Source organism: Anomaloglossus baeobatrachus, chromosome 5, assembly GCF_048569485.1.
Source record: "Anomaloglossus baeobatrachus isolate aAnoBae1 chromosome 5, aAnoBae1.hap1, whole genome shotgun sequence".
In the NCBI taxonomy this organism is placed as follows: Eukaryota; Metazoa; Chordata; class Amphibia; order Anura; family Aromobatidae; genus Anomaloglossus; species Anomaloglossus baeobatrachus.
In genome coordinates, this window is record NC_134357.1 from 327,726,158 (window position 1) to 327,746,254 (window position 20,097).

The 20,097-nt window shown below is 44.4% G+C and overlaps 1 long non-coding RNA gene across 1 annotated transcript; it reads left to right on the forward strand.

The window, feature by feature from the left end:
• The first annotated feature begins 11,472 nt into the window (after positions 1 to 11,472).
• Positions 11,473 to 12,216, forward strand: LOC142310065 (uncharacterized). The gene is made up of 4 exons (XR_012754076.1): positions 11,473 to 11,517; positions 11,648 to 11,712; positions 11,811 to 11,853; positions 12,155 to 12,216. It is a non-coding gene; the product is annotated as an uncharacterized LOC142310065 (long non-coding RNA).
• The last annotated feature ends 7,881 nt before the right edge of the window (positions 12,217 to 20,097 follow it).

The window sequence follows — 20,097 nt, forward strand, 5'->3', positions numbered from 1 at the left end:
GAGATGTCAATCATAAAGTAACATGTGCAGTAGGTGTAGAGCTACACTATGAATGGCAGAGCTAATGGGTAGACCGACCATAGAAAAAAAACAGAGAAAAAGTGGAGAAAAAGTGGAGAAAAAGTGGAGAAAAAGTGGAGAAAAGGTGGAGAAAAGGTGGAGAAAAGGTGGAGAAAAGGTGGAGAAAAAGTGGAGAAAAAGTGGAGAAAAAGTGGAGAAAAAATGGAGAAACAGTGGAGAAAAGGTGGAGAAAAAGTGGAGAAAAAGTGGAGAAAAAGTGGAGAAAAAGTGGAGAAAAAGTGGAGAAAAGGTGGAGAAAAAGTGGAGAAAAGGTGGAGAAGAAGTGGAGAAAAGGTGGAGAAGAAGTGGAGAAAAAATGGAGAAAAAATGGAGAAAAAGTGGAGAAAAAGTGGAGAAAAAGTGGAGAAAAAGTGGAGAAAAGAATGGAGAAAAAGTGGAGAAAAAGTGGAGAAAAAGTGGAGAAAAAATGGAGGAAAAAGTGGAGAAAAGGTGGAGAAGAAGTGGAGAAGAAGTGTTTGTTCATGCCAGATGGGAGATAAATAATTTTTTACCGGCGCTGTCATTTACTGTAACGTGATCATCGGTGTACGGTGTATACCTGTGATCACGTGAGCGGGGACCGGAAAAACCATCCTGAATCATGATCTCCAGGGTCTCAGCTAGCCCTGAAACCCCGGAGATTTTCTGACGCCGGGGGGCGTTATTCACTTATTTCTGCCTGCTGTTTATAAACGGCAGATCAGAATAAGGCTACATTAACACGACCGATCCATTTTTGCGGTCTGCAAAAAACAGTCCGTTTTTTTTCACGGGTGCATCCGTGTGGCATCCGTTTCCGTTCCGTAGACGGTCCGTATGTCATCTGTTTGTCATCCATGTGCCTTCCGTTTTTTTTGTGTACTGCAAAAAAACTGAAGGAGGGTAAATGCATAAATTTACCCAGGATCCATAGCTTCATCCTACATGAGGCGGTCACATGTTCACTCCAGTGCCATTTTCTACTGCTTTTCACAGCGTAGAGCGCTCTGGTGATTTTCTTGTGCTTGTGCACTTCATATCAGTCTTTTCTGTCATTATAATGGCAGAAAGACACATAATGTCCCACTCTCCTGCATTTTGTAATTTTGCACCCTTTGGTGCCTTTCATGTGGCACTAAGGGGTGCTTAGCTTTGTATTTAGCCAAAAAAATGAAAAAAAAAAAAATGACGTATGGTTCCCCCTAGTTTTGTAGCCAGCTAGGGTAAAGCAGACGGCTGCAGCCTGCAGACCACAGCTGGCAACCTCACCTTGGCTGGTAATCCAAAACTGAGGGCACCCCACGCTGTTATTTTAAATTAAATAAATAATTAAAAAAAACAACATGTAGGGGTCCCCCCAAAATTGGATCACCAGCCAAGGTAAAGCAGACAGCTGGGGTCTGATATTCTCAGACTAGGGAGGTCCATGGTTATTGGACTCTCCCCAGCCTAAAAATAGCAGGCCGCAGCCGCCCCAGAAGTGGCGCATCCATTAGATGCGCCAATCCTGGTGCTTCGCCCCAGCTCATCCCGCGCCCTGGTGCGGTGGCAAACGGGGTAATATATGGGGTTAATACCAGATGTGTAATGTCACCTGGCATCAAGCACTGGGGTTGGTGAGGTCAGGCGTCTATCAGATACCCGACATCACCAACCCAGTCAGTAATAAAAAAAAATAGACGACAAACACATTTTTATTTGAAAAAACACTCCCCAATACATTCCCTCTTTAACCAATTTATTAGAAAGAAAAACAAATCCAGGTCTGGTGTAATCCAAGGGGTTGCCATGACGATCCACACTGTCCCAGTCAATGAAGAGCAGAATGTTCCCCATTGGCTGGGAGAGCAATGCAGTGACCTGAGCTAACATCAATGGGTCAGCCCAGGTCACTGCAGGGGATGACAAGTGCTGCTGTCAGCGAGGTACATTACCTGCGCTGATCTCCAGCACACTGACAGCACCTGTCACTGAGTTCAATGACCTTCACAGCCAAGTATCGCGAGAGGCCCGTGACGTCACCGCTAGTCAGTCTCGGGTCGGAAGCGAGAGGTGATGTGACAAGCGGTGGCCATGGAGGACAGTGACAGCGCTGAGGTCGGGATGGCGGGACTTCATCACCGCAGGTAATCCGAGCGGGACCATGTGTGCAGAGTGTGTGTGTGTGTGTGTGTGTGTGTGTGTGTGTGTGTGTATGTATGTGTACATGCCGCGGGCAGGAGGGGGCGGAGCGAGCTGAGCGGGGAAGTGTGGGCTTCCTGCACGTAACTAGGATAAACATCGGGTTACTAACCAAAGCGCTTTGCTTGGATACCCGATCTTTATCTTGGTTACCAGCTTGTGGCAGGCTGCCAGCGATGGCTCCTGCACACTGTAGCTGTAAAAAGCCCTGCTTTTTGCTGCTAGAACCGTTCTCGAACGTATCTAGAACTATTGAGCTTTTGCAAAAAAGCTCGAGTTCTAGTTTGATCTAGAACAGCCCCCAAAATCACTCGAGCCGCGAACTGGAGAACCACGAACCTAGAACCACGCTCAACTCTAGTCCTGGGGCTTGACTCACTCTCGGGAGGCCACTAAAACTAACTGCAGCCAACATCAGCCCCAGGTGTCCCCTTACACTGCAGTGGCGGTCCCCACTGACCGCAATACCGAGAGTGGCGTCACAAAAATACATATAAAGAAGCAACCTAAGTGTGACCAGACTCTTCCTCCACGTGGAGTCCTTGAAGGTAATGCACCAACACAACACATGTGGGGCTTCACACTGACTGAGAAAAGCCTCTTTGCACAGGTACTTGCACTCCGTGCTGGGTCTAAGTCCTGTGTTGTGCCTAGACAGCATGCTGAAGCGGATAGTCTTTTTTTCAGAAACTGTATTTCATGCTACTGAGCATGCTCAGGCACTTACTGCATCATAGGCTAGGTCGGGTAATGAACTCTTTGGCCCTGCCCCTGATGTGGGGGGCCCATATAGACCACAGGGCATCAGGTGTCCTGACAATTTGGCCAGGCCACTCCCAACAGGCTTGCAGAGGGCCGCCCCTATGACTTGTCACCTCATTGTTGTTAGTCAGACGATGACTGTTGAGGTGTTTTGGTTGTGGCAGCCATGAGGTCATCATTCAAGTGGCGGTTCAAAATAGGACGCTAGTTATGCCACTCATGACGTGTCACTCTGCTTTTGTCTCCAGGAGGTGCATTGTGGTCCACCCTGATTTCGGGCGGACCCAGGTTATAAAAGGGGCTGGAGCCAAGAAGAAGGTGTCCAGTCTGCTATTATGCTCCGAAAGAGCACACCTCCATGTGTTGAACCCATTGCGGCTTTAGTCCAGAGGTAGGCAGGGATAGGTCATCGATGCAGGCCGCCACCACAGTTGGTAACGCAGAACGTTTAAGAACAGCTCCTGTCCTACCAGTCCTGCTAGTGCAGCCCAGTGGTATAAACAGGCCTGCTGCTGCTGATGCGCCTGCTGTCCACAGGTGTGTCCCCTACGCACACGAACAGTGTAACCAATGGCCCCTGTGTTATTAACAGGGAGTTCCGGGGCTGGGTGGTCGTGTGGACCCTGTCACGCTAACAGGGCTCCCAGTCTCCAGATCCGAGTGGCGTCTAACTCGGTTCAGGCTACTATTTGTTTGAGAGTCAACCTGCTCTGTATCCTCCACCTAACCTTCCAGTTGCCAACCTCTCCTTTTCCATCTGTGAGCACGGTGGACACCGAATGGCGATTGGGATATCTACCTTTCTCTTTCTTTTCTTCTTAATATTTTTTATATAGCGGTAACATAGTATATACCACCTTATCCAAATCTGCCAGTCCCACCATACCAGATGTTTTTTCTTCAGCAAATGTTAATGTTGCTTAACCACCAAACCCACGGACACAAACTTTTTTACCCTTTCCAACACACCTGTTCCCCTTTCCACCAACATCTGTCCTTTTTCAACTCAGTTTGTATATGACCAAAAATGCAACTCTGCAGAGACACCGTACTCAACGCCGTCTCAGCACAGCAGCCAGCCCTCGGTCCCTCAGATGTGGACAAGTAAGACCATTTCCTCCTATCGATGAAAAAGCGTTGAGATTCACTCTGTGCAGCACTGGTGTTTAGTGGAAAAGCAGATGTAAGATTGCGTAACACCTTCTGCTGATACTCCTGCATACGTGCGTCCCTTTCTATGGCAGGAGTTATTTCGCAAAATTTTGTGTTGACCGGGGATCTAACAGTGTGGCAACCCAGTAGTCAGCATGACTTGGAATTCGTACAATCCGAGGGTCAGGTTGTAGGTAGTGCAGCAAGAAGGCGCTCATGTGCCTTGAGAATCCAGGAGGACCAAGTCCTTGGTGTGTTGGTGGTGGAGAGGTGAGAATCGTGCCTCCTTCCTCTGTCCTCTCCCCACAACCTCGCACAACCAAAATGTGAGCAAGCTCTCACTAATCTGCTGAGTCTTCCATGCCCATCGCCAGTTCGTCCTCCATTTCTTCCTGGGCTCCTGCACCTTCCTCAACTGTTTTGCTGAAACTATGCATCCTTGGTAATCCCTCTCCCCCACCGTACCATGACTGCCGCCAAGGTGCCGCTGACCGTCTGGACCTTGTAGATCTTGTTATCCCTTCCGCATATGACTCCTCCAGTACTTCCTCCCTTCCTCTTGGACCAACACCTGACTCCGCATAATACTTACAGTGTGCTCCATCATGTACAGTTAGGTCCAGAAATATTTGGACAGTGACACAATTTTCGCGAGTTGGGCTCTGCATGCCACCACATTGGATTTGAAATGAAACCTCTACAACAGAATTCAAGAGCAGATTGTAACGTTTAATTTGAAGGTTTGAACAAAAATATCTGATAGAAATTGTAGGAATTGTACACATTTCTTTACAAACACTCCACATTTTAGGAGGTCAAAAGTAATTGGACAAATAAACCAAACCCAAACAAAATAGTTTTATTTTCAATATTTTGTTGCGAATCCTTTGGAGGCAATCACTGCCTTAAGTCTGGAACCCATGGACATCACCAAACGCTGGGTTTCCTCCTTCTTAATGCTTTGCCAGGCCTTTACAGCCGCAGCCTTCAGGTCTTGCTTGTTTGTGGGTCTTTCCGTCTTAAGTCTGGATTTGAGCAAGTGAAATGCATGCTCAATTGGGTTAAGATCTGGTGATTGACTTGGCCATTGCAGAATGTTCCACTTTTTTGCACTCATGAACTCCTGGGTAGCTTTGGCTGTATGCTTGGGGTCATTGTCCATCTGTACTATGAAGCGCCGTCCGATCAACTTTGCGGCATTTGGCTGAATCTGTGCTGAAAGTATCTCCCTGTACACTTCAGAATTCATCCGGCTACTCTTGTCTGCTGTTATGTCATCAATAAACACAAGTGACCCAGTGCCATTGAAAACCATGCATGCCCATGCCATCACGTTGCCTCCACCATGTTTTACAGAGGATGTGGTGTGCCTTGGATCATGTGCCGTTCCCTTTCTTCTCCAAACTTTTTTCTTCCCATCATTCTGGTGCAGGTTGATCTTTGTCTCATCTGTCCATAGAATACTTTTCCAGAACTGAGCTGGCTTCATGAGGTATTTTTCAGCAAATTTAACTCTGGCCTGTCTATTTTTGGAATTGATGAATGGTTTGCATCTAGATGTGAACCCTTTGTATTTTCTTTCATGGAGTCTTCTCTTTACTGTTGACTTAGAGACAGATACACCTACTTCACTGAGAGTGTTCTGGACTCCAGTTGAGGTTGTGAACGGGTTCTTCTTCACCAAAGAAAGTATGCGGCGATCATCAACCACTGTTGTCATCCGTGGACGCCCAGGCCTTTTTGAGTTCCCAAGCTCACCAGTCAATTCCTTTTTTCTCAGAATGTACCCGACTGTTGATTTTGCTACTCCAAGCATGTCTGCTATCTCTCTGATGGATTTTTTCTTTTTTTTCAGCCTCAGGATGTTCTGCTTCACCTCAATTGAGAGTTCCTTAGACCGCATGTTGTCTGGTCACAGCAACAGCTTCCAAATGCAAAACCACACACCTGTAATCAACCCCAGACCTTTTAACTACTTCATAGATTACAGGTTAACGAGGGAGACGCCTTCAGAGTTATTTGCAGCCCTTAGAGTCTCTTGTCCAATTACTTTTGGTCCCTTGAAAAAGAGGAGGCTATGCATTACAGAGCTATGATTCCTAAACCCTTTCTCCGATTTGGATGTGAAAACACTCATATTGCAGCTGGGAGTGTGCACTTTCAGCCCATATTATATATATAATTGCATTTCTGAACATGTTTTTGTAAACAGCTAAAATAACAAAACTTGTGACACTGTCCAAATATTTCTGGCCCTGACTGTATATGACCAAAATTGTCACGCTGAGAATGTCATCGCCAGTGTTAAACATCTGCGTCGACATTTGTAAACTGTGTAGAACGGTGCATATGTCCTTGATCTGACACCACTCCAGCAGCGTGATCTGCACCACCTCTGGATCAAGTTAGCCCAGGGTATACGTCATAATGTATTTCAGCTGGGCTCTGCGGTGCTGCCACAGACGCTGCAACATGTGCAGATTAAAATTCCTGCGAGTCGGAACATCGCATTTCTGACGTTTAACCGCCAGACCTTAAGACTTCAGGAGCGATGAAAGTTGTTGAGCTGCTGGGTGCGAATGATGGAAGTGAGCACATAGTGAGCGTGCCCGCTGTACAAGGCCATGTAGGCTGGGATGTTGTTTTAAAAATTGCTGGAGAATCAGATTAAACACGTGAGCCATACAAGTCACGTGTGTCTCATTGGCCTGACGAAGGCACGCTGCCACATGTTTGCATCATTGCCGCACACCGCTGTTAAGTCACCACCATAGTCCTCTACGTCAATTTATACTCCTGTCGCAAGGTGACGTGTTCCTTTCGTGCATAGTGCTGATGATGGGAGAGGAGTCGACGCCAGCGGCGCAGGTGGACGCAGGTTATGCTCACCCACTGGGATGCGTTACCTTGACATATGCAGAACCAATGGCTGAATGCAGGTGGTGGGTATCTCACAGATGAAGTACCATCATTCAGCTACAACCAATGGGAAGACACAACATTATTTTTTAGGCCCCTCCTGTCTGAAGACCACTGCCAGACATAGCTATGAACCTCTGGTTACTGTCACCCCCAGTTTAGTTTTATGAGTTTGTGTGCTTGTTACCTGACTACTTTTCCTGCTTGCTGTTTAGGTACCTCGTTGGCCGATTTGCATTTTACGTCTGCTTGTTTTCTGATTAAGTCCTGTCCCACCCATTCTGTTCCTCTTCCTCAATTAATGTTTTGACCCTGCCTGACTACTATTCTCTGAAACTACGTATAAACAGAAGAACGATCCAAAGTACTATAGCAGGGCATATCATATTGTAAAACAAATAGGTAAATAACCCACCACAGGCATAATTCAGCAAAAAAAACGGAAAATTGTGGTTTAAGGGATAACAATAAATATTTTATTAGCTGGCAAATACCATATTATAACACTCATAATTTGCATATGGAGAGCAGGGGGCAAAAAGGGTATCCAGGTATTCAGCATACAGTTAATTAAATCACATTATTGCTACACGGAAGTACATGTCCACAGAGGATACAGGGAATAAAGTGTCATGTGCAATACAATTACTATTACCACAGAAACAGGGGGTTACATAAACATTGCACACAGTCCCATGTAAAGTGCTATGCATATCCTAGAGGATCAGACAAGAGGTTTAGCAGCACATATATAACAAGTCAAGTAACAGTCATGTGTATACCAGTACCCAGAGGTGGAGGGGATGCACACCAAGCCTAAGAACGCACGTTTTCACGGGTAGCTTTATCAACCAGGCAAGGTAAGGATGGCAGCAATGATACAGGAACAGGACTTTTTGTGAACAACCCACACGATCACATGGTATGCTTTTAGCCAATGAAAATGTGAATGCTCGCACATGTGCAGTTGCTGCCTGCACGAGTCCTTCTGCATCTCAACCTGGTCATGTGATCGTGTGGGTTGTTCACAAAACATATGTGCTGCTAAACCTCTTGTCTGATCCTCTAGGATATGCATAGCACTTTATATGGGACTGTGTGCAATGTTTATGTAATCCCCCTGTTTCTGTGGTAATAGTAATTGTACTGCACGTGACACTTTATTCCCTGTATCCTCTGTGGACATGTACTTCCGTGTAGCAATAATGTGATTTAATTAACTATATACTGAATACCTGGATACCCTTTTTGCCCCCTGCTCTCCATATGCAAATTATGAGTGTTATAATATGGTATTTGCCAGCTAATAAAATATTTATTGTTATCCCTTAAACCACAATTTTCCGTTTTTTTTGCTATTCTCTGGAACTGCAGCCTTCCACAGGTATTGATCAACTTGGGCCCTGTGTCATTCAACATCACTGTATAGGGATTAAAGTGTTTCAGGGTTCTGGGTGGTCAGCTTGGTGAGTGGGTTCCCTCTAGCCTATCCTTTACAGCCCGTCTGAGTGTGTCGATCCAGGCAGGCGTTACACCGTGCCCTTGACAGAAGGACATGTAGGCCGGGATAGTGTTTTCAAAATTTCTGGAGATTCGGATTCAACACGTGAGCCATACAAGGCACGTGTGTCACATTGCCCTGAAGAAGGGCCGCAGACTGTTTAGCATCATTGTTGCACCCGGCATTCCCTGGCTGCTGGTTGAGTGGAGACAACCATTGATGAAACTCGGTCTCACTCTACAGAGCTAACCGTCCACAACTCCTCAGCGGTGTCTCATATTTCCCCTACATTTCAAAGTAAACATTTGACCGCCTGATGGCCTTGAGCTCTGCTGCCAGCATAGTAAGGAGGTGTGTGGGATTCCTTGTGCACAGTTACAAGGAAGGGTGGCCTGACCACACAGGGTTTGGGCTGAGGTGCAGGAACAACACGAGGTTGATGAGGCAGAAGCAGTGGAGGAACTTGTACATACAGAGGAAGGATTGAAACACACAACTTGTGGGGATGGAAAGACTTGTACAGCAGACACTTCTCCATCTATCACCATAGTTACCCAGTGCCCAGTCAGCGACATGTAACGCCCCTGTCCATGCTTACTGTTCCAAGTATATGTGGTGAAATGCACCCTGTCACACACAGAGTTTCTCAAGGAAGCGGTGATGTTGTGTGCGACCTGCTGCGTTAGCGCGGGCACCCCTTTCTTGGAGAAGGAGTGGCAAATGGCCATCGGCTCTTGGGGCACTGCAATGGGCATAACGTCTCGAAAATCCTCGGTGACAAAAGGGTGTAAAGGCAGCCTTTCTGTAGCCAACAAGTTTGAGATGCTGAAACTAAACCTCTTAGGCATGTCATGCACTTCGAAAATCATGTAAAAAACAGCGAGGGGACTCCAACCACAGTCTCCCTCGTTGCCACTAGATGGGCCACACACACCCCACTTGACTAGCATGAGTTGATGCCCGTTTTCAAAATGAAAAAGATGGTTCGCATGAAGCACTCTCAAAAATACGCTTGCCTTTCGCCTTCCCTGGCTGACCCAGGGGAAGAAAAGTCCTCTGAGAGCCATGACTTGTTCATCTTGGTTCTTTTAGAAACACAGCGAGGGGACTCCAACCACAGTCTCCCTCATTGCCACTAATTGGGCCACACACACCCCACTTGACTGGCATCAGTTGATGCCCGTTTTCAAAATGAAAAAGATGCTTTGCATGAAGCACTCTCAAAAATACGCGTGCCTTTCGCCTCCCCTGGCTGACCCAGGGGAAGAAAAGTCCTCTGAGAGCCATGACTTGTTCATCTTGGTTCTTTTAGAAACACAGCGAGGGGACTCCAAACACAGTCTCCCTCGTTGCCACTAATTGGGCCACACGCACTCCACTTGACTGGCATCAGTTGATGCCCCTTTTCAAAATGAAACAGATGCTTTGCATGAAGCACTCTCAAAAATACGCGTGCCTTTCGCCTCCCCTGGCTGACCCAGGGGAAGAAAAGTCCTCTGAGAGCCATGTCCGCATTGTCAGTGGACAGACGCGTGTGCTTATCTGCCAGCAGACCCCCAGCAGCACTGAAGGCAGGTTCCGAGAGAACACTGGCTGCAGGACATGACAAGATCCCCAAGGCGTACGTGGCGAGCTCAGGCAATTTATCCAGATTGGAAGCCTAAAATGAGCAGGGCTCAAGTTGCACAGTAATGGCATCGATGTTTCCTTGCATATACTCATATATCTGTGTCTTCTCCTCTTTTTCCTTGTCCAGCTCTTTTGTTTTCGCATGAGTATATGTCCTTGTCACTTTCTTATGTGTTTGTGTTGTGTTGTGAGTTGTTGTCACCTTTTGGACACCTTTGAGGGTGTTTTCTAGGTGTTTTTATGTGTCTGTGATTGCCTGCCATTGTTTTCTATGGGGTTCGAGTGGTTCGCCGAACCGGTTCGCCGAACTCGAACGGGACCTCCGTTCGGCGAACCGAACTCGAGCCGAACCACGGCCGGTTCGCTCATCTCTAGTTATAAGCACATTAAGGGTGGAGTGTCTGGGTTCTAAAACACTATAGGGATTGTATAATGGACCACTCGCAATATCCTTTGCTTGTGTACTTGCTAGTGAACGTCAAAAAAATATATAAGATAAACAACTGGTAAAATAAAGATAGTAAGAACTATCTAAATGCGGTGGTTGAAGAAGCCTTACCTAGGTTACATCGGGGGATGAATGCTGAGTAAATGAATGGACACTGTTCTCCGTAATATTAACCCGGTCTAGGGAATGTACTTCCTAGTGGAATAAATAAAAATCATGTGGTGGCAAATAAGCAAACGCTAATGAATGACCTTACCTACGATGAGAATACCGCCTCTGGAGAATCATGTGGGATCTACCGCTCGCGTATGGGAAACCCAGTGAGGAAAACGTCCGGGTATAAGTAGGTAGATGACGTAAAAAGTGTCATTACATGAAGTATATGTATTGCGCATGCGTGCGAGAATGAATGGAGAAAATAAGTGAAGAGATATGTATGTTAGCACTGGGTTAATATTATGGAGAACAGTGTCCATTCATTTACTTAGCATTCATTCACCGATGTAACCTAGGTAAGGCTTCTTCAACCATCTCATTTAGATAGTTCCTATTATCTTTATTTTAACAGTATTACTCACTTGTTTATCTTATATATTTTTTTGTCATTCACTAGCAAGTAGACAAGCAAAGGATATTGCGAGTGGTCCATTATACAATCCCTATAGTGTTTTACACCCCGCACACTAGCTACAGATGTCGTGTATTGTCATCTAGTGCCTGACATCTCTAAAAGGTAGCATTTATTTTTCTTTTTCCTTCCTTTTATCCTGATTATGCATTTATCAAGTTTTTTTTTATGCTTCCTTTTGTGTTTGCCTTTAGGCAGCTCCTTCTATGCATACCTCCTTTAAGTGAGGACCGACGGACACTTACCTCCTCACCCCAGGTCTTACACATTTTTTCAATTTCATTTCCTGATTTTATTTCATCTTTTTTATGTCATTTTCTTCTTTGTTCTTGTCCTTGTTTGCATATTCAGATCTATTCCATTTTCTTTCCCCTTGTTTTCCATACAGTTTCACAGTATTCTCATATTTGAGTCTTTTCTTGCCTTATAATCTACCACTTCTATGCAACTTCGGTAAGAATAGCATATTCTTTTTTTCCCCCTTGTTTCTTTTCACATTACATTATATTTCTTGGGTTTCTTATTTCTTTACTATTGTGTGTTTGCACCAGAATTTCTTCTTTTTGATTTTCCGGTTTCTGCACATATAGCCAGGTAAGAAGTCAACTTTATTCTCATCTATATCACGTACTCAGTCTTTTTCCATCCCGTTATTCCTACCCCTTTTCCCTCCTCCTCTTCCCTTCCATTTTTTCTTGTTCTTTTGATTGTGATATTTTGTGTGATATCTCACACATTACACTTTGATTCTCTTATACAAGCATTTCAAATGATATACTGTTATTTCCTTTTCTTGGTAGGCTAGATATTTGTATATTTGTACATAATCACTGTTAGGTCGGACAGCTTTGTTGATTGTTTCTTTTTTGTTTGTATATGCTTACATATTTCACAGTTCCACTGATGAAGGTCACTGTATCGACCAAGACGTCTGCCGCATTTGAACTGTCTTACCACTTTGAATAAAAATTGTTCTTCCTTTCATCCACTTTGGAGTGCCTGGTTCTTCTCATTCTGGATATATGGATTTGGTCCCTACCAGAGCACAAAGTCTCTAAATATTAGAAGTGTCATGTTATTTCATATATTGTTGGGCTGGAAGACCCAGCCATGAACCATTATTAATGTCCTGGCAGAGGGAAGGAGGTTGTCACTCAGTATTTTACGGTACATGGATCCATACATTATCCCATTGATGCAGTATAGTAGTCTGGGGCCCTTAGCAGAGAAACAAAACATAATGTTTCCACCTCCATGCTTGACAGTGGGGACGGTGTTCTTTGGGTCATAGGCAGCATTTCTATTCCTCCAAACACGGTGAGTTGAGTTAAGACCAAAGAACTCAATTTTTCTCTCATCTGACTATAGCACCTTCTCCCAATCACTCTCAGAATCATCCAGGTGTTCGCTGGCCAGCTTCAGATGGGCCTGTGTCGCGGGCAGGGAGGATGCCGCCGGCGCGCTCGCTAACGCTCGGGTCCGGCGCTGCTGCGGCTGCTGCTCGGTGGCTCGAGCGGTGGGCTGGATCCGGGGACTCGAGCGGCTCTCCTCGCTCGTGAGTGAAAAGGGTGGTTGGTTTTGGGAGGATTTAGTCCTTGATGCCACCCACGGTTTGTGGTGAAGATGGGCACCACCGCTGCTGGTGACGGGGATCCCGGGAGCGATGGTAGGGAGCAGCTGGGATGTTGTTTTCCCCCTCCGTGGGTAGGGGTTGGTGGTCCCGGGGCCCGGTGGTGTGACGGGGAGGCAGGGTTGGTGAGGTGCAGGGACAGCGCGGCACGGTGCTGGATGGCACGGGTGTACTCACTCAGTAAGAGAGGCACAAGTCCTCGGTAAACCAAACGGCTGGATGGACGGGTCCCGCAGCCGGCTGCTGTGTCTTTCACCGGACAGGTGATGGCGGCTGTCTTTCCCTGCACCTTTGTGTACTGTTTGACTACAATGGGTCCCCAACGGTAGTCCGCTCCCCGGTGTATGTATGCCGGAGGAGCCCGTTTGCCCGCAGGCGCTGGCCCTTGGGTCTCTAGCCTTAGGCGGTAGCTGTTTACCCTCATGGTGCGGACGGTTGCCTTCTAACGGGTCTTTGGCTGTTAGGAAACCCCTGGGGTTCCTGTCACACTAGGATTTGACTGTTGACGGCGACTCCAAGCCTAGTCGGGGTCCGATGGCCCTGCCTGTGTGTGCTGGTTTCACTTTGCTCCCTGGTCGGTACCGGCGGGCCACCGCCCGACCCCGGTCCTACGGTTCCGCATTGATTCACCACTCCTGCAGACGGCCACCACCATCTGCCAACCTTGTTGTCAGTGCCTGGGCCACAAACCCAGACACTGTCCTCTCACTTCAACCTCCTCCACTCAACTCCAACTTCTAACTGCCACTTTTCCCGCCTCCAGGCGTGTGAACTCCTCGGTGGATGGGGCCAACCGCTTGGCTCCGCCCCACCTGGTGTGGACATCAGACCCTGGAGGGAGGCAACAAGGGTTTTGTGTTTAGCTAATGTTACTGTCTAGTGGGGGTGGGGGTGTGCGTGTGTTACCTGTGACGACCTGGCTAGTCCAGGGCGCCACACCTGCACATATGCCTTCTTAAGCAGTGGGACTTTGCGGGCAATGCAGTATTTTATGCCATTACGGTGTAGTGTGTTACCAATGGTTTTCTTAGTGACAGTGGTCCCAGCTACCTTGAGATCATTAACAAGTTCCCCTGTGTAGTTTTAGGCTGATCTCTCACCTTCCTCATGATCCTGGATACCCCACGAGGTGAGATTTTGCATGGTGCCCCTGATTGATGTCGATTGACACTTATTTTGTATTTCTTCCTTTTTTTTTACTATTACACAAACAGTTGTCTTCTCCTCACCCAGCATCTTACCTATGGTTGTGTAGCCCATTCCAGTCTGTGCTGGTCTATGATGTTGTCCCTGACATCCTTAAGGCCATATCTCACTAAGTGACATCGCTAGCGACATCGCTGCTGAGTCATGGTTTCTTTGATGCTACAGCGATCTTGCTAGCGATATCGCTGTGTCTGACATCCAGCAACAACCTGGCCCCTGCTGTGAGGTCGCCGGTCATTGCTGAATGTCCTGGACCAGTTTTTGGTCGTTGCTCTCCCGCTGTGAAGCACACATCGCTGTGTTTGACAGCAAGAGAGCAACAATCTGAATGTGCAGGGAGCAGGGAGCTGGCTTCTGCGGACGCTGGTAACCAAGGTACACATCGGGTAACCAAGCAAAGGTTTTGCTTGGTTACCCAATATTTACCTTGGTTACCAGCATCCGCAGCTTCTAGAAGCCGGCTCCCTGCTCCCTGCACATGTAGCCAAGGTACACATTGGGTAACTATAAGCAAAACGCTTTGCTTTGTAACCCGATGTGTACCATAGTTACGAAGCACGGCGTCATTACACGGGTCATTGGTGGCCGGTGGCTGATCTCTGATCGCTATGGAGATCTGCCTGATTGACAGCTCACCAGCGACCATGTAGCAACTCTCCAGCGATCTCTGCCAGGTCAGATTGCTGGTGGGATCGCTGGAGCGTCGCTAAGTGTGACGGTACCTTTAGAAGGATCTTTGGTCTTCTCATGTTGTAGAGGTTAGTCTGACTGATTAATTGAGTCTGTGGACAGGAGTCTTTTATACAGGTAACAATTTTTAATGCATGTAACGAGTTGATTAGGAGCGTCTAAGTGGTCTGTAGGAGCCAGAACTCTTAATGGTTGGTAGGGGATCATATACTTATTTCTCTCTGCAAAATGCAAATACAGTTATATAATTTATACAATGCGATTTTCTGGATTTTATTTTTGATATTCTATCTATCTCTGTTAAAATTAACCTACCCTTAAAATTATAGACTGTTCATGTCTTTGTCAGTGGGCAAACTTACAAAATCAGCAAGGGATCAAATAATTATTTCCTTCACTGTATATGAGGGACAGTACAAAGATCTTTTTAGTGATCATTTTACACCTAGACCTGCAACAGGGACAAAGAAGCATCCTCTGTGTCTAGAGGAAAGACGGTTTAGTCATATTCACAGACGCAGGTTCTTTACTGTAAGAGCAGTGAGACTATGGAACTCATTGTCACTTGTTATAATGGTTGATTCACCACTAGAAGTCAAGAAAGGCCTGAATGCCTTACTTGAAATATACAATATTATGGGTTCTGGGATGAGGCGATGATCAAGGGAGCAAGTCTGCTTGCTATATGTGAAGACAGGTAGGAATTGTTTCCCTGTTATGGTACTATTAATGTCTGCCCCGTGGAGTTTTTGCCTTTCTCTGGATCAACCTTTCAGGCTATAAGTTAAACTTCATGGACATAAGTCTACCTTCAACCTTGAAAGTATGAAACATACTTGGCTGCATGCTGCAGTTTTGATAAAATCACTGTTTTCTCTGTGACAACTCTACCGGTTCTCTGAATTCGGATCTCCGTGCACCGTAAATAACTGCTGAACCATCATGTGACCGACAGTTATCTCCCCAACTCCTCCATACACAGGAATTCTCATTCTGCTGCTTATCTCACGGAGCTCAAAAAACATCAGACATGCCAAATCCTTATCTCTCCCTACATCATGTGTCAGGGAGAGTGGAGAGGCTTCCATATACATTTGACTGTTGACCAAGCTCGCTGATATCGGTGAACATCAGTGTACTTTATATGGAGGATTTAAGTCCTGTTCTTGTGCCTGGATTTTTATGGAATTATGGGGAGGTCTGATACCAGGGAATGTCATTCCCTTCTTCATATGGTTTTCCCTATATCTTTCTGTCAGTCCAGGTGTCGACAGAGCCCCAACAAGGCTTAGACTGGGTTCACAAATTCTGTAATGATCCGTTTGTAACGAATATGACGGATGTCTAACAACGGACCTTTAACAAACTGATCACTTTTTAAACCACTCCATTCATTGATCCATTATCATTATAATCAATTGATCTATCATTTTATAGAGATAGCTAGATAGAGATATAGAATAGAAAGAAAGAAATGATAGAACAGGTAGAATACATAAATAGAATACATAGATAGATAGAGATATAGCTAGATATCTTGCACAGCTTTTTAGCAGAATTTAAAATTAATTTTAGATTAAAAAATGATGTGAGACCCCTCCCAGTTTTCATTGGGGGACCTCACGTCATTTATATATCTTAAATATTTTTTAAATTATTCTAAATAGCTGTACAAGCTATATATCTCTATATATCTATCTATTAATTTATTTATCTATTCTTTCTGTCTATTCCTAGCCTATCCTAATCTATCTAGCATTTATTGACAATGGATCCATTCAAGCAGAATTGGAGTCTATGAGCAACGGATCCATTCAAGCAAAATGGTAGTCTATGGGAAACGAGTTTGTTAACTGCTAGGTGAATAGATGCTTTACTAATGGATCCTTTGCCTATAGACTCCCATTATGAGTTAGTTTAATAAATTTTAAAAATCCGCATGTGGTCCCTCTTATTTTGATATGCAGCCAAGATAAGCACATGGCTGGGGGCTGCAGCCTGTATCCATATGCTTTATCTTTGCTGGGTCTCATAATACAGGGGGATGCTATGCCAATTTTTTATTTATTTTTACAGCAATAGAGATGTGCCCTTCTTTGATTGAAAGCAATGAGACAGGCTGTCACACAGGTTGTGCAAGAAACCAGACATGGGGACTGCTGGTGAGCAGAGGAAGCAGTGCATATGTATGAAGTTAATGATTGGTGCCCGATAGTAGTGTTAGAGCCGTGCGGGAGTCTCGGTAAGTATAACGTACCTGTTCCAATCCCCCAATCCACCATTTTTAAGCTCCTGATTTGGGTCCCCATAGATTTGTATGGGGACTGCATCTGATAAAATATCTGGGATCAATTCCAGGTCCGAACCGAGTTTTTATTTTTTAAACCTAGTTGGACCCGCCGATCCCAGGTATCTGTGAGTTCGCCCATCAGTAGAACCAACTCATCAACACTACAGTCCCTTCCTCTGGGTTGATCTTATTTTGCCTTCTGCTGTGAAGCTAATAATTGAAGTGGTTGTCCACTAACCTGAGCCAGTTACTGGTTTTGCTATAAATGTTTAAGAATCATTTTCTTGGAAGTTTTATGTTGTTTTTATACCTTTCTGCATTTCTGCTTCACTTCCTGTGTCCTGGCAGTACATCTTGCCCATCCGGTGGGTGTCACAGGCTCCTCCTGCCATCAGGTATCTCTCGGCAGATTACCATTTCTATCTGCCTGCACTGTCACTTTATTATCCACAGCCTGCTCCTTGTACCTATCTTGATCAGTGTTGTTCTTCCTACTGTAAATTTCTCTACCTTATTACTCATTGAACACTGATCCTTATATTCTACTATTATTATAATACATTCATTACAGCTGTGACTGCTTCACAACGTGCAGCATTTTACACTATTACTAATCCACTAGCATATTTCATTAAACTAATACCTCTTTGCTGAACATGTATTGTATTTACACTGTTGTATACCATCTTAATGTCATAACATGTTTTGTGAGCCCCTCACAACCCATTAGTGTAATATGCCGCCTTTCCCTGCTGTAAGTTCACCATGTACTCTCCTTTTATCTACTTTTTCTAATAACATAATTTTTTTATCTAGATTTATACTTGACTTCATGTCATTTTTTCAGTGGCTCGCCCGCTCATAAGAAAGTGGGTAGCAAACTTTGGGGTTTACTTTTAGTTTCTGCCTCTTGCAAATGTGAGAAATTTGGGGCTGAAGCAACATTTGTGTGAAAAAAATAATATTTTCAATATGGCAACCTAATGTTATAAAATTCTGTGAAGTACCCCTGAGTTCAAAACGCTCACAATACACCTGGATAAAGTCTTGAGGTGTGTAGATTCCAAAATGGGGACACTTGTGGGGGTTTTCTGCTGTTTAATCACATCAGGGGCCCCACAAATATGACATGGTTCACCCAATCTATTTCAGCCAAATTTGTCTCCAAATTTTCAAACATTGCTCTTTCTCTTCCGAGCCTGGCCATGTAAACCAATAACACCTTCTGACCATGTGAGGGGTGTTACCACGCTCAGAAGAAAGTGGGTGACAAATTCTGGTGACCATTTTCTCATGCTATCCTATGTAAAAGTGAATACATTGGGGCTAAAGTAACATTTTAGAGTAAACATTATTATTTTTGAATTTTTCATTGTACTTTACATTAATTCCTGTGTAGTACCTGAAGGGTTAACAAATTTCCTGACATCAGTAGTGAAGTATTTGAGGGGTGTGGTTCTGAAATGGTATCACTTTTTTGTAGTTTTCATTATTTAGGCCCTTTAAACAAATTCCATTTAAATCTGAATAGGTCCCTAAAGAAACAAATTATGTACATTTTTTGAAAAAAAATGAGAAATTGCTGCTAAAATGTTAACCCTTCTAACATCCTAACAAAATAAAATGACGTTTAAAAAATGATGCAGATGTAAAGTAGACATATGGGAAATATAATGTATTAGTTTGTATGGCATGACAAACTGATTTAAGAATATGCAAATTTAAAGTTTGTAAATTGCAAAATTGTCTAAATTGTAACCAATTCTATTACGGTATTTTCACAAAAACACAAAAATATTGACCTAATTTTTCCACTAATATAAAGTACAATGTATCACGGAAAAAACAAACTCAGAATCACTGAGATCGATTGAAGCGTTCCAGAGTTATAACCTCATAAAGGGTCAGGTATCTAAAATATGGCCTGGTCATTAAGGGGTTAGGGATCGATCATTATTGATGTGTAGGATGGCTACTTCCAATAGGTGGCACTAGAGTTCCCGTCCTCCCCCTCTCTGAAGAAGCCATTTGCATAGTAAAGATTGAGACTCTTATGAATGATGGCCGCTAATATAGTGCGTGTTGCTGGGTACTGAAGGCGACTTATCTGCAGCAAACGCTATAAGCGAGGACTTAAGTGTTCATCAGCTGCTATGTGTATGAACAAGTAAAGCGGAACCGCTCTACAATTTGGTGCTCTTGTTTTATAATTATTATTATATTGAACAACTACTTGAGCACTTAATATACAAGATTTACTAAAAAATTAGGAAATCTTTGTTGTATGTATGTTGTATTAACTTACTTCCTCAGTAATGCATAAATATGTTTCTTTTGGAAGCAGTTGAATGTTCTTTATCTATATTTTCAATTGTTATTTACTGTTAAAGGGAATCCAGGTTTTTGGTCCCCCATCTGAGAGCAGCATAATTTAGAATCAGAGACCTTTATTTAACCCCTTACCGACATCCGGCTTGCATCTATGGCACAAGTCGTTGCGGTTGTATGGAGTTGGCTCACAGGGACCATAATAGGCAAGTAATGAATGGCTCTAACAACTGTGGAGTGTCACAAAGCAGCATTTACTAATGTCAATTTTTTTAAATACCGCTGTTAAACTCTGACAGCGGCATTAACATTGCACCAATGGGACATGATTGTGGGTTGCTATGATAGCCGAGAGTTTGTTGAAGACATTTGTGCCTGTCATTAGGGAGCTCTTTGATACCCTGCCTGTGGCCAGGCTTCAAAGGAGAAAATGATTTTTACTCTACGCAGAATTGATGTTGTACTTGTGTATATAGCACAAGCAATCTAACGATCAAAGGTTCAATTTCAGTGTACTTGGAATACATTGGAATCAGAGGCTTTATCTCTACATTATGCTGCTCTCAGATTAGGTAAAAAAAATGGTGACAGATTCCCTTTAACTCTTTTGAATAGACCTGCATAGAATTTTGTCACATGTATTTGTTTTTTTTTTCTTGGAAGAGAAAAAACATTGGACACGGTTATATGCTTT